The sequence below is a fragment of the Erinaceus europaeus genome, chromosome 8 (genome assembly GCF_950295315.1).
Source record: "Erinaceus europaeus chromosome 8, mEriEur2.1, whole genome shotgun sequence".
Classification (NCBI taxonomy): domain Eukaryota; kingdom Metazoa; phylum Chordata; class Mammalia; order Eulipotyphla; family Erinaceidae; genus Erinaceus; species Erinaceus europaeus.
The window spans coordinates 122,322,386-122,335,055 of record NC_080169.1 but is presented as its reverse complement, the minus strand read 5'-3'; the positions used below and the strand labels follow the sequence as shown (position 1 = coordinate 122,335,055).

Below are 12,670 nucleotides of genomic sequence, written 5' to 3'. Positions count from 1 at the left end.
AAACTGCAGACTGATTGTTAGGGGGTTTCTACTCTATTTTATTACTACTATTATTATATACACGTGTCCCTTTTCCATCCACCGTCTTCAGGTTGACCAAAATTAACCATTGCTGTTTTTTCCCATTGCTAGGTGACTGGGTGTCCTATCCATTGTGAGAGGAACTTGTTTCTCACTACCTCTTCTCTCCACTCTCATTTTTCCCTCCTCCTAGCTAATTAAAAAATAAACCTATTTCCTTTCACTGCTCTTCCTTTTTTCTTCTTTCTTACTTCCTTTCTTTTTTATTCTTTTCATCCTTCCCTCTTCTTTTGTTTTCTGAATTCACTGGTACTCGCTTGTGAATTATTTTGGGGAAGAAATCTGATTCAGAGTGGACTCTATATGTATGTGTATTCTCTACTTCCCTTTCTCCCATTTCTATCCTTAGAATTTATAGTGGACAGTAGATTTGCATAATTGACTATTCCTGCTTTCCCTTTTTTCCTATCTCTTTCTTTTTCTTTTGTTTGGTTGCTATTTTTTCTTGCATTGGAGGTGTTGTTTGGCTAAATGGTATTGGTTGAACTGCATAAATCTTTGCCTCAGTTACTACTGCTGTAATTTCTGAGGTTGGTGACTGTGCTTGTCATAAAGGTCTTTAAAATAGTGTGGCTTGTACTCAAAACACAACAATTGAAGAACGACAGAACAGAAAAATAAAAACCACATCAAATATTTAAATCAAGAACAAATAAAAATGATACCACAATGAATCAGGAAAGGAGCCTAGAAGAAACTCCAAATCAGTCAGAAGCAGCCATAGATAAGAAAATTATGAAAGCAATAGTAAACTTAATAATCACAAAAATGAAGACAACTATGGAGGAAAGGGCTATCATAATTAGGGAAACAACAGAGGAGAACCTCAAAGAAAATACAAGCTACTTAGAGGTAATTAGAGAAATGAAAGCTGAAACAGCTGACCTAAAAGGCCAACTAGCAGAACAAGCTAATACTATAACTGAACTGAAGAAAGAAGCTGAGGGAAGGGAAAGCATATTAACAGAAGCAAATTAGCCAGACAGAGGAAGAGCTAGAGAAAACTAAGAGAGAGGTACAAGAGCTCAAAAAGAGATTGAGATACATTGAAAACAACAACAGAGACATATGGGATAATCTCAGAAGAAGTAACATTCATATAATTGGCCTACCAGAGGAAGAAAGAGAGGAAGGGGAAATAAGTATTCTAGAGGAAATAATGGAAGAAAACTCTCCAGACCTAAACAACAGAAAGGACATTAAGATTCCAGATACCCAGAGAGTCCCAAACAGAATCAACACAGACCTGAAGACACCAAGACACATTATATTTACAATGAAAAGAAGCAAGGATAAAGAAAGGATCCTAAAGTCTGCAAAAGAAAAACAAAAAGTTATTGGTCTAGCTTTGCGGGTGGGAGACAAACGACCAGGGACTCATGGCTGAGCTGGGAAGCAGTATCTCGTTTATTAATCAGATACACCGCCTTTTATGCATCTCTTCACCAGAAGTGGCGAGCCAAAAGAAATGACTAGGAGAGGGGACAGAGCAAAAAAAAAGAGCATGAACAGAACATAGAAAGCTTCCATCTAACCAGTCGGGATTAAACCAATACCATGGAGGCAGGGCGGGACCCAGGTAAAACAGTGATTATGCAAATAGACTACATTATAAGTAATACAAGTGAACCTAATGTGATGATCAAAACAGAAGGTCTTATAAGCAGAATTTAGAAGCATACCAACAAAAAGTCACATACAGAGGAAAACCCATAAGATTATCAGCAGACTTCTTCACTCAAACTCTAAAGGCCAGAAAAGAATGGCATGGTATCTATCGAGCCCTGAGTGAAAAAGGATTTAAACCAAGTATAATATATCCTGCTAGACTTTCATTCAAACTAGATGGAGGGATCAAAAACTTCTCACACAGACAACAGTTAAAGGAGGCAACCATCACCAAGCCTACCCTGAAAGAGGTTCTAAAAGACCTCTTATAAACAAGAACATCACTATAATACTTGCCATATATCAGAGCAAATAAAGAATTGTTGAATAATGGCACTACAATACATTAAATCCATAATATCAATAAATGTCAATGGCTTAAATTCACCCATTAAAAGGCACAGAGTGGGAGGATGAATCAGAAAATATAACCCAACCATATGCTGCTTGCAAGAATCCCACCTGACCCAACAAGACAAACACAGACTTAAAGTGAAAGGATGGAAAACTATCATATAGGCTAATGGACCACAAAAAGGGGCAGGAACAGCCATTCTCATCTCTGACACCACATAATTTAAATTAAATAAAGTAATAAAAGATAGGCAAGGCCATTACATAATGATTATAGGATCAATCAGCCAAGAAGATTTAACAATTATTGACATCTTGCACCTAATGAGGGACCATCTAAATACATCAAACAACTACTGAAAGAACTGCAAAAATACATTAATAGTAATTACAATAATAGTGGGAGGCTTCAACAACCCACTATCACACTTAGATCAACAAAGCAGAAAATCAACAAAGAAATAAGAGAATTAAAGGAAGAGATGGACAGACTAGACCTCCTGGACATTTTCAGAATCTTCACCCAAAAAACTGGAATGCACATTCTTTTCAAATCCACACAGCACATCCCCAAGGATAGACCACATGTTAGGCCACAAAGACAGTATCAACAAATTCAAGAGCATTGAAATCATCCCAATATCTTCTCAGACCACAATGGAGTAAAGCTAACATTCAACAACAAACAGAAAATCACTAAAAGTCACAGAATTTGGAAACTCAACAACATACTGCTTAAGAACTGATGGGTCAGAGAGGCACTCAAGCAAGAAATTCAAATGTTCCTGGAAACAAATGAAAACAAACACACAATTTATCAAAATATTTGGGACACAGCTAAAACAGTACAGATAGGGAACTTCATAGTCATAAAATCATATGTTAGAGAACAAGAAAAAGCTCAAATAAATGACCTCACTGCACACCTTAAGGATATAGAGGAAGAAGAACAAAAGAACCCTAAAGCAACCAGAAGAATAGAAATCACTAAAATTAGAGCAGAAATAAACAACATCAAAAATAAGAGAACCATACAAAAGATCAATGAAGCCAAATGCTGGTTCTTTGAAAAATGAAACAAGATTGACAAACCCCTACCCAGACTCACTAAAAAAAGGGAGAAGACCTAAATAAATAGAATTGTAAACGATAGAGGATATATCACAACTGACACCGCAGAAATCCAGAAGATCATGCAAAACTTCTATGAAGAACTATACGCCACCAACCTAGAGAATCTGGAGGAAATGGAAGAATTCCTGGAAGCATATACCCTTCCAAAACTGAACCAAGAAGAACTACAAAAACCTAAATGCACCAATCACAGACAAAGAAATCAAAACAGTTAATTAGAATCTTCCCAACAGCCAAAGTCCTGGACCAGTTGGCTTCACAAACGAATTCTACAAAACTTTCAGAAAACAGCTAATACCTATACTTCTAAAGCTCTTCCACAAGATAGAAGAAACAGCAACACTCCCTTCCACCTTCTATGAAGCCAACATTACCCTGATACCAAAAGCAGATAGGGACACAACAAAAAAGGGAAACTACAGACCAATACCACTGATGAACATAGATGCCAAAATATTGAACAAGATCCTTGCCAACCAGATACAGTAGTATATAAAAAAGATTGTTTATCACAACCAAGTGAGATTTATCCCAGGAATGCAAGGCTGGTTCAACATATGTAAGACAATCAATGTCACTCATCACATCAATGAAACCAAAACCAAACACCACATGATTATCTCAATAGATGCAGAGAAAGCCTTTGACAAAATCCAACACCCATTCATGCTCGAAACATTCCAAATTGGGGATAGATGGGGAATTCCTCAAGATAGTGGAGTCCATATATATAAACTCTACAGCCAACATCATAATTAATGGACAGAAGCTGAAAGCATTTCCCCTCAGATCGGGGACTAGACAGGGCTGTCCATTATCACCATTACTCTTCAACATAGTGTTGTAAGTTCTTTGCCATCACAATCCACAAGAAATAAAAGGAATACAAATTGGACGGGAAGAAATCAAGGTCTCACTATTTGCAGATGATATGATAGTATACATAGAAATGCCCAAAGAATCCAGCAGAAAAGTACTGGAAGTTATTAGGCAATATAGCAAGGTGTCAGGCTACAAAATCAATGTACAAAAATTAGTGACATTTCTTTATGCACACACTAAATCTGAAGAAGAAGTCCAGAAATCACTCCCATTCACTGTTGCAGGAAAATCAATAAAATACCTAGGAATAAAGCTGACCAAATAAGTGAAAAACTGAGTCCTTATTCAAGGAAATAGAAAATGATACCAAGAAATGGAAAGACATCCCATGCCCATTGATTAGAAGAATTATTATCATCAAAATGAATATTCTCCTCTGAGCCATATGCAAATTTAATGCAATGCTGATCAAAGTTCCACCAAGCTTCTTTAAGAGAATAGAACATAAACTGCAGTCATTTATCTGGAAACACCCAGAATTGCCAAAACAATTGAGGAAAAGAAATAGAAATGGAGGCATCACACTCCCAGATCTCAAACTATATTGTAAGGCCATCATCATCAAAGCAGCCTGGTACTGGAACAAAAACAGGCACACAGACCAGTGGAACAGAATTGAAATCTCAGATCTAAATACTCACACCTATGGACATCCAATCTTTGATAAGGTGGCCCAAAATATTAAATGGAGGAAGGAGGCTCTCTTCAATAAATGGTGCTGGGGAGACTGAAACATGCAGAAGAATGAAACTGAACCATTTTCTCTCACCAGAAACAAAAGTCTTCTCCAAATGGATCAAGGACATGGATGTTAGACCAGAAACTATCAAATACTTAGAGGAAAACTTTGGTGGAACACTTTCCCACCTAAACCACAAGGACATCTTTGATGATACAAACCCAAGGAAGACTAAAGCAGAAACAAACCAATGGGACTACATCAAATTGAAAAGCTTCTGCACAGCCAAAGAAACTATCACACAAACAAGGAGACCCCTCACAGAATGGGAGAAGATCTTCAAATGCTAGACATTAGACAAGAGGCTAATCACCAAAATATACAAAGAGCTCAGCAAACTTAGCAACAAAAAAGCAAATGACCCCATCCAAAAATGGGCAGAGGATATGAACAAAACTCACTACAGAGGAGAACCAAAAGGCTAACAAACACATGAAAAATTTCTCCAGGTCACTGATTGTCAGAGAAATACAAATAAAGACAATATTGAGATACCACCTCACTCCTGTGAGAATGGCATACATCAAAAAGGACAGCAGCAACAAATAATGGAGAGGCTGTGGGGACAGAGGAACCCTTTTGCACTGCTATTGGTAATGTAAAATGGTCCAGCCTCTCTGGAGAGCAGTCTGGAGAACTGTCACAAGGCTAGACATGGACCTACCATATGACTCAGTAATTCCTCTCCTGGGGATATACCCCAAGGACTCCATAACACCCAACCAAAAAGAGGTGTGTACATCTATGTTCATAGCAGCACAATTCATAATAGCTAAAACCTGGAAGCAACCCAGGTGCCCAACAACAGATGAGTGGTCGAGAAAGCTGTGGTCTATATACACAATGGAATACTATGCAGCTACTAAGAACAATGAACCCCCCTTCTCTGACCCATCTTGGACGGGGTTAGAAGCAATTATGTTAAGTGAGGTAAGTCAGAAAGATAAAAATGAGCATGGGATAACCCCACTCATCAACAGAAGTTGAGAAAGAAGAACAGAAAGGGAATTTGACTAAATCTGGAGTAGGGTACCAAAGTGAAAACCATGGGGTGAGGGTGGATATTCAGCTTCCCAGGGTGGTGGGGTGGTGGGGTTGTGAGGGGTGGGATGGGACACAGTCTTTTGGTTGTGGGAATGGTGCTTATGTACATTCCTATTAATTTGTAGTCATATAAATCACTGTTTTATTAATATGAGAGGGGTTAATTGATTGTATTTCTTGAGCCTTTTAAAGCACAGACTGAATCTTTTTAATACACAGGTTGAGTCTTTGATATGTTGACTCTCTCAAAAGCTTAGACCAGGGAGAACAGAATCAACCAGTGGCCCAGCTATATACAAATAATGTCAAAGGACATAAATTATGGTGATGTTGGGTATTATACAGCAAATCCTAACAAAGAGATTTTTCAAAGTTAACCCAATTACCAAGTAATGTGATTATAGCAATAACAATCAATTGTCTTCTTGAAACTTAATACAGCAGGAACCTCACATTTCTACTGTCGAGCCTATATTTCCCCCAGTCCTGGAACCTTAGGGTGGGGCACACTTTAGTGCATGCTTCTCTCAATTCATGCCAAATAATATTGCATCCGCTGATCCCAGCCTCATCAACACAACTAGTACCACCTCAGCATGCTTCACTTCAGACTGTGTCCAGAGACATCAGGTGTGCAATGTCAGCCCTTCAGCCTCATTACTTGGGTGAGACCTTTCCTTCCAGAAGGTTCTCTAATTCCATTCCAGGTGGTTCACTTCCTAACAAAGTCCCAAAGCCTAGATAGGACTGCAAAATCTGAATAAGGGCAACAGACTGGTGTTCTGTAATGATGACTCTTTAGTCACTATCAGGCCACTCATCATCTGGGGCCCTATTCGGGGAGTCCTGAGATTCTCAAACAGACATGGTGGGCCTAGACTTCAAATAAATCCATCTCTCCATTATTACATTTCATCTCTTTCAGTAACAATAAAAAAGACCCCTTTGTGGGTTCGCCATAGGACCTTGCCCTCAACTTGGATAAACAATGGTAGAGAATGTTCCATCCTTCAAAGGGAAGATAGACAAAATACTCTATGCTACACCTGAGGAAGATGGGTCCTGATATTGAGGCAGCTTGCAACGTTCCTACTCATGACAGAATGTGAGCTCAGATCTACAGGGATGCAGAGGTCACATAGGCTCTTAAGCTGAGTATGGGCCCCAGACCAAAACAAATCCAAGGGTTTAAAGTCAACAATATTTATTCCCCTTCCCATATTAGGGAGCTATTCTCTTCCCTGATCCAGCTTTCTGTCACTTTTCCAGCCATGACATAATCTCCCCAGACAATAACTTGGATCCACCTGCATATCAGATTCAGATATCAGGTTCAGAACTAGTAAAAAAAAAAAGCTAGTATAGCTACAGGTCCTTTGAAATATAACTAAAATATGCCTACTAGCTATATACAAAATGGAGGACACCCCCCCCAACATTTCATCTGCACTATTCCAGACATCAAATTTCAGGCTCAGAGAAAAAAATAAAACTAGTATAGCTAAAGCCTCTTTGAAACATAACTAAAATATGCCTAATAGCTATCTTCAAAATGGAGGATCCCACAACACTTCATCTGCACTATTCCAGCCTGTAGGTCCATGATTGTTCAACAATTTGTTTCACTTTATATGTTAACTCTGTTTTCAGCTACCAGGTTCCAGTAGGTAGCATGATGCCAACCATACTTCCCTGGACAGATGTCCTCACCAATGTGTCCTGGAGCTCTGCTTCCCCAGAGCTCCACCCTACGAGGGAAAGAGAGAGGCAGACTGGGAGTATGGACTGACCAGTCAATGCCCATGTTCAGCGGGGAAGCAATTACAGAAGCCAGACCTTCCACCTTCTGCATCTCACCATGATCTTGGGTCCACACTTCCAGAGGGATAAAGAATAGGGAAGCTATCAGGGGAGGGGATGGGATATGGTTATCTGGTGGTGGGAATTGTGTGGAGTTGTACCCCTCTTAATCTATGGTTTTGTTATTGTCTCCTTTTTAAAATAAATTAAAAAAATAAAAAAGAAAAAGGACTATTAGCCATAACACATTTAGAACCCATCAGAGCAGGTGAGAATACAGATCTTAGGGTGGAGAGCAGCTGGGAAGTCTATTTTATGTATGCTTCTAGAGGCCTGTGACTTTAGAAATTTTTGCTTGATTTTGGTAGCTAAGTGTCGTTCTGTGCCGCGGGGAAGAGAGAGAGGAGGAAAAGCGAAGAGGGAACACAAATCTTTATTTGCGCTGGCACCTCAGAGTTGGGTGCTAGAGAAACAGGTTGGGCCATGTGGAGGTAGCGAAAATGGCCGCCTCATGCAGTAACCTTTCCTGCGTCTAAACACCAAAGTGAAGTGCAGGCAAGAGAGAGAGGTGCAGAAGAAGGGCTTTTATAGGAGCAGCTTTATGAGAATGGGAAGGGGGAGGAGTAACCATAGCACTCCAGGATAGGATAATAACTCTCATGAGAATGGGAGGGGGAGGAGTAACCAAAAGCACTCCAAATATCGTGGGGGAAATAGACAATGCCCTGAGGGCACAACATGGCGAAACAGGCACTCCGAGAATGTCCCAACTCTCGTGGGAACTAGCAGTAGCCTGAGGGGACAACATGGCAGATGTGACTGCATCTGCACAATTTCCCAGCAGCTAAGATGTAGGTGGACTAAGATCTCTCTAGTCTCATTAGCTCTATTCTTACTTTTAAGTTCCTGTGTATTAAACATTTTGTCCTGATTTTTTTTACTGGCTTTCAGTCATCAGGTTCCATATGCTCCTATGATTCCATCCTGACTTATCTGATCAGATCACCTCACCAGTGTGTCCAGACACTCACCTCCCCAGAGCCCTGTGCAAAGGCTATGTGTGCTGAACCAGGTGCTCCACCACCCAGCCAGGAATGAGTGCATTTTCTTTTTTTTTTTCTTTTTTTTTTTTTTTAGAATGAGTGCATTTTCAAGAGTCATGCAAATTCCTTCAACTAGGGGTGTAAGGATAATGGGAGCAGTGGGTGATCTGCACAGAGATTTTGTGGATAGACAATGTTGTTTCCCATTTCTGCTGAGTGCATGACCTCAGCTGGATCTCTGCACCAACATGTGGAGAACCACCCTTTCCTGAAATTTTCCACTGCTGTCAGGATGATTGGAACTGCACTGACTTTGGGCTTTGAGATATGACCTTGCCCTTACTCCAAAGCTCCATCCAGAATGCAAAGTGCTTTCTGAGCTGGGATTGGACACACCAAGCCCCCCCCGGATACAGTCCTGTCATGACTTCTCTGTGCACCCTCTCAGCTCACAAGGCTCATGACAGTTTTAGAGGGAAGACTTGAAGAAATCAAAGCAGGACTGTTTCAAAAGCCAGCATAAAAAAGCGACCAAAATATCCATCAGCAGAAGACTGGATAAATAGGTTATGGGACATATACTCAATGGGTCTGTATTGGGGGGATCAACATTTATTTTCCCCAACATTTAAAAAGTTCATTATGCATTATCTCAACAAATAATTGAAAAGAAAGCACGATTTTCAGGAATTTTAAATTTTATTCAGAAAAATTGAGAATATTCACATGAGATAGACAGATGATAGATAGATAGATGGGTAGATAGATAGAAAGAAAGATAGATAGATAGATAGATAAATATATATAGAAGTTCCAGAGTTCTCTTACATCTTGGTGGGCCACTCACCTAGAGTCAAGAGCCTGATGGAGAGTGAGAGAAAGAAAGTCCCCCCAAAGCAACTTACTCACTGTGGTCTAAGTAGAGGGAGAAAAAAAAAGAGAGAGAGAGTGTGTGTGTGTGTGTGAGAGAGACTTACAATGTGATCTAAGCAGAGAGAGCATCAGAGAGAGAAAGGAGCCTCCTACTCACATCTTGATGGGGGGGGGGGCTCATTAGTAAAGAGAGAAAGAGAGAGAAGCCCTTGAGAGCTTGTACTCACATGGTGACCTAGACAGAGAGCGAGCCATGCACACAGGTCTAGTTTTTAACATCCAAGCCCCACCTCCACCTTTCCAAGCTACAACTGTTACCACTCCCATTTTCTGGGAAGTACCCTCAGGTACCTCCTGTCCCTCAACAGAATCTACTCAGTAATTAGAAAAATCCATTTTTAAAAAAATATTTTACTTTATTTATTCATTAGAAAGACAGGAGGAGAGAGTGAAAGAACCAGACATCACTCTGGTACATGTGCTGCCAGGGATTGAACTCGGGACCTCATACTTGAGATTCCAATGCTTTACCCATTGCGCCACCTCCCGGACCACTGGCACAATGAAAAAGCCATTTTCCAAAACCCATGTCCAGTGGAAAAGCAATTATAGAAGTCAGAACTCCCACTTTATGCACCCCAAAAAGAATTTGGGTCCATACTCTCAGTGGGGGAGAAATGTTAGTGGATGATGACTAGAGGGCTCTGAATCCTAATTTCATCAAGACTCAGGGAGAGAAGAGAAAACAAAAGGATTTTCAGAAGTAGTATCAGGTATATTTTGACTTAGAAAGGAAGAGAAGTCAGGACCATAGGAAAAAAATGGGCAAATATATATAAATACTGATAGTTACAAAAATAATAGACAATCCATATCTGTGACTTTGGGAGAACTACTGCAGCTTCCAGTGGAGGGAATGGGGACACAGAACTCTGGTGATAAGAACAGTGTGGAATTATATCTGTTACCTCATAATTTTGTAATCAATATTATATCATTATGTGGGACTATGTGAAAGCTTGATAGAGCTTAGGGAAGCTCTCCCATCCCTGGATGGAGGTCTGGAAAGACACCTCACTTGTTAGCCTCTCTCCTTATAGAGATGAGCTAAGAGGGAAAAGTCTCCCAGACTCAGGTTCTCCTTGTTAGTTTCCCAAGCTCACAGAAAGCCTACAGGCTTCTCACACTTAGTTCCCCCTGCTAGCAGCAGGCCAGATGGCTGCCTGCTTTAGGGTTCACTCAAAGTTCATACATCCACTTCACCTTTTGATCACAAAGGAGAACACACTCTATCATACACCCCTAACACCAGACAGTGAAACCCCCAAACTTCTATTTCCTGTGTCCTTTGATATCTTTGATTTACATCAAGTTTTGTTTTTCTTTCTCTATCTCACCTTACTGGTTTAACCCCTATGCTTCTCTCAAATGCCTTTGGATAATTAACCTGCTTGCATCATGGAGACTAATTGTCTTGACCTTTATGTATCACATCAATTCTTGTCATACCAGCCCCCTACCATAGGTGAAAGCTGACCTTTAAGAAAACTGTAATTTCTGACATATGTGAAAAATGTTCTTTGTTTAACTCTCTATATAAACCTGTACCCATCCCCAAATAAAACAAGTGTTTGTACCAAAATACCCCCCGAGTCCTCCTGTCTGAATCTCTGGGCCCCTTAGAGCCAGAGAGGTTGGGTCGGTGACTTAGCCCCTGGCTGGATTCCCTCCACAGGAGTGCCAGCATCATTAATGATAAAAAAATTTTTAAAAAAAGAAAGGTGGTTTTGTTTTCTTTGGGACAAAATGTATGGAACTGGAGGTGATGAGGCTTAGTCAAGCAAGGAAAGGCATGAAGGAAATCTACTGAATGATTCCATTCATATGTGCAGTAAAGAGGATTGAAACACATTCACTTGGTAAAAAAAAGTAATGAACCCATCTCTGAGAGCTTGGGAGAACTATGGTGGTAATCCATGGGGGCACAGGGACACTGAAGTCTGATAATGGGAGTGGAGTGAAATTATACCCCTATAATCTTCTAAACCACTATGAAGTGACTAATAAAATATGAACAACCCCCACAATAAAACAAAGCAAGGGTGTTTCATGGCTATTGACAAAGTGACAGTCTTCAATGCCCTGTGTATTGTGTAGGTATGGTGACCTGTGACCATGGGTGGAAGTCCCAGCACATTTCTGACGTCAGCCTTGGCGACAGAGTGTGCAGTGACCTGCACAGGTGCATGGTAGACTGTGGGTGGATCCAGTCTGTGCTGGTGTGCAAAGCATTGTGGGTGGGCTCAATGGACTTAAAAGGACAGCCAGACAGAAGTCGCGCTCTCTTTGGCTGCTGCATCTTCTCCTGGTCAGATACATATCTATGAAGGTGCACCAGGTATTGGCCATGGCTGTTTCTCCTGGGAACTGAACACGTGTGACTCTGCTAGCTGGTAAACTTTTACACCTCCCTATAGCCATGAGAAACCTTTGCCAGAGCTGATAATTGTTTATCTTATGGGATTAAACTTTTGATAACTATACTCAGACTTTATGGACTTAGCGTACTCTTAAGATAATTGCTTATTTTGCCTGTTTCACCCTAATAAATCTTGTATTGTTTAAACCCATTCCCAGATTCCCGCTGTGAATCCTTTTACATGCTGCTGCAACCCCCAACCAAACCCCCTTTCGAGTTAAATTACAACATGTAGGAATGTAGTCTCACATATTACTTCTGCCTTTCCCAGGACCTTTCTCATCAGCAAGGCAAAATGCTCCTGCTACCAGGCACCCTGAAATATCCACTGCCCACCCTGGCAGGCCTGCTCACACATGCACTCCAGCTCCTTTAATTCCCAGCTGCTGAGAATTTCTGCCTGACCCTGCTGTTCCCATGGTGCTAGACTCATCCTTCAACTATGTGACCTCCTTTTTCTCCTTCTCCTTAAAACCCCTTTCCCTCTTTATTTTATTACTTCCTTGATATTGATTCACAAAATTATGAGATGACAGGGGTATAATTCCACACTTTCCCCACCACTAGAGTTCT

The 12,670-nt window shown here is 40.5% G+C and overlaps 1 long non-coding RNA gene across 1 annotated transcript in view; it reads left to right on the top strand.

Moving 5' to 3' along the window:
• LOC132539958 (uncharacterized) overlaps positions 1-12,670 on the top strand; it is a 417,285-nt gene that overhangs the window by 289,281 nt on the left and 115,334 nt on the right. The gene's annotated exons all lie outside the window — the stretch shown is intronic.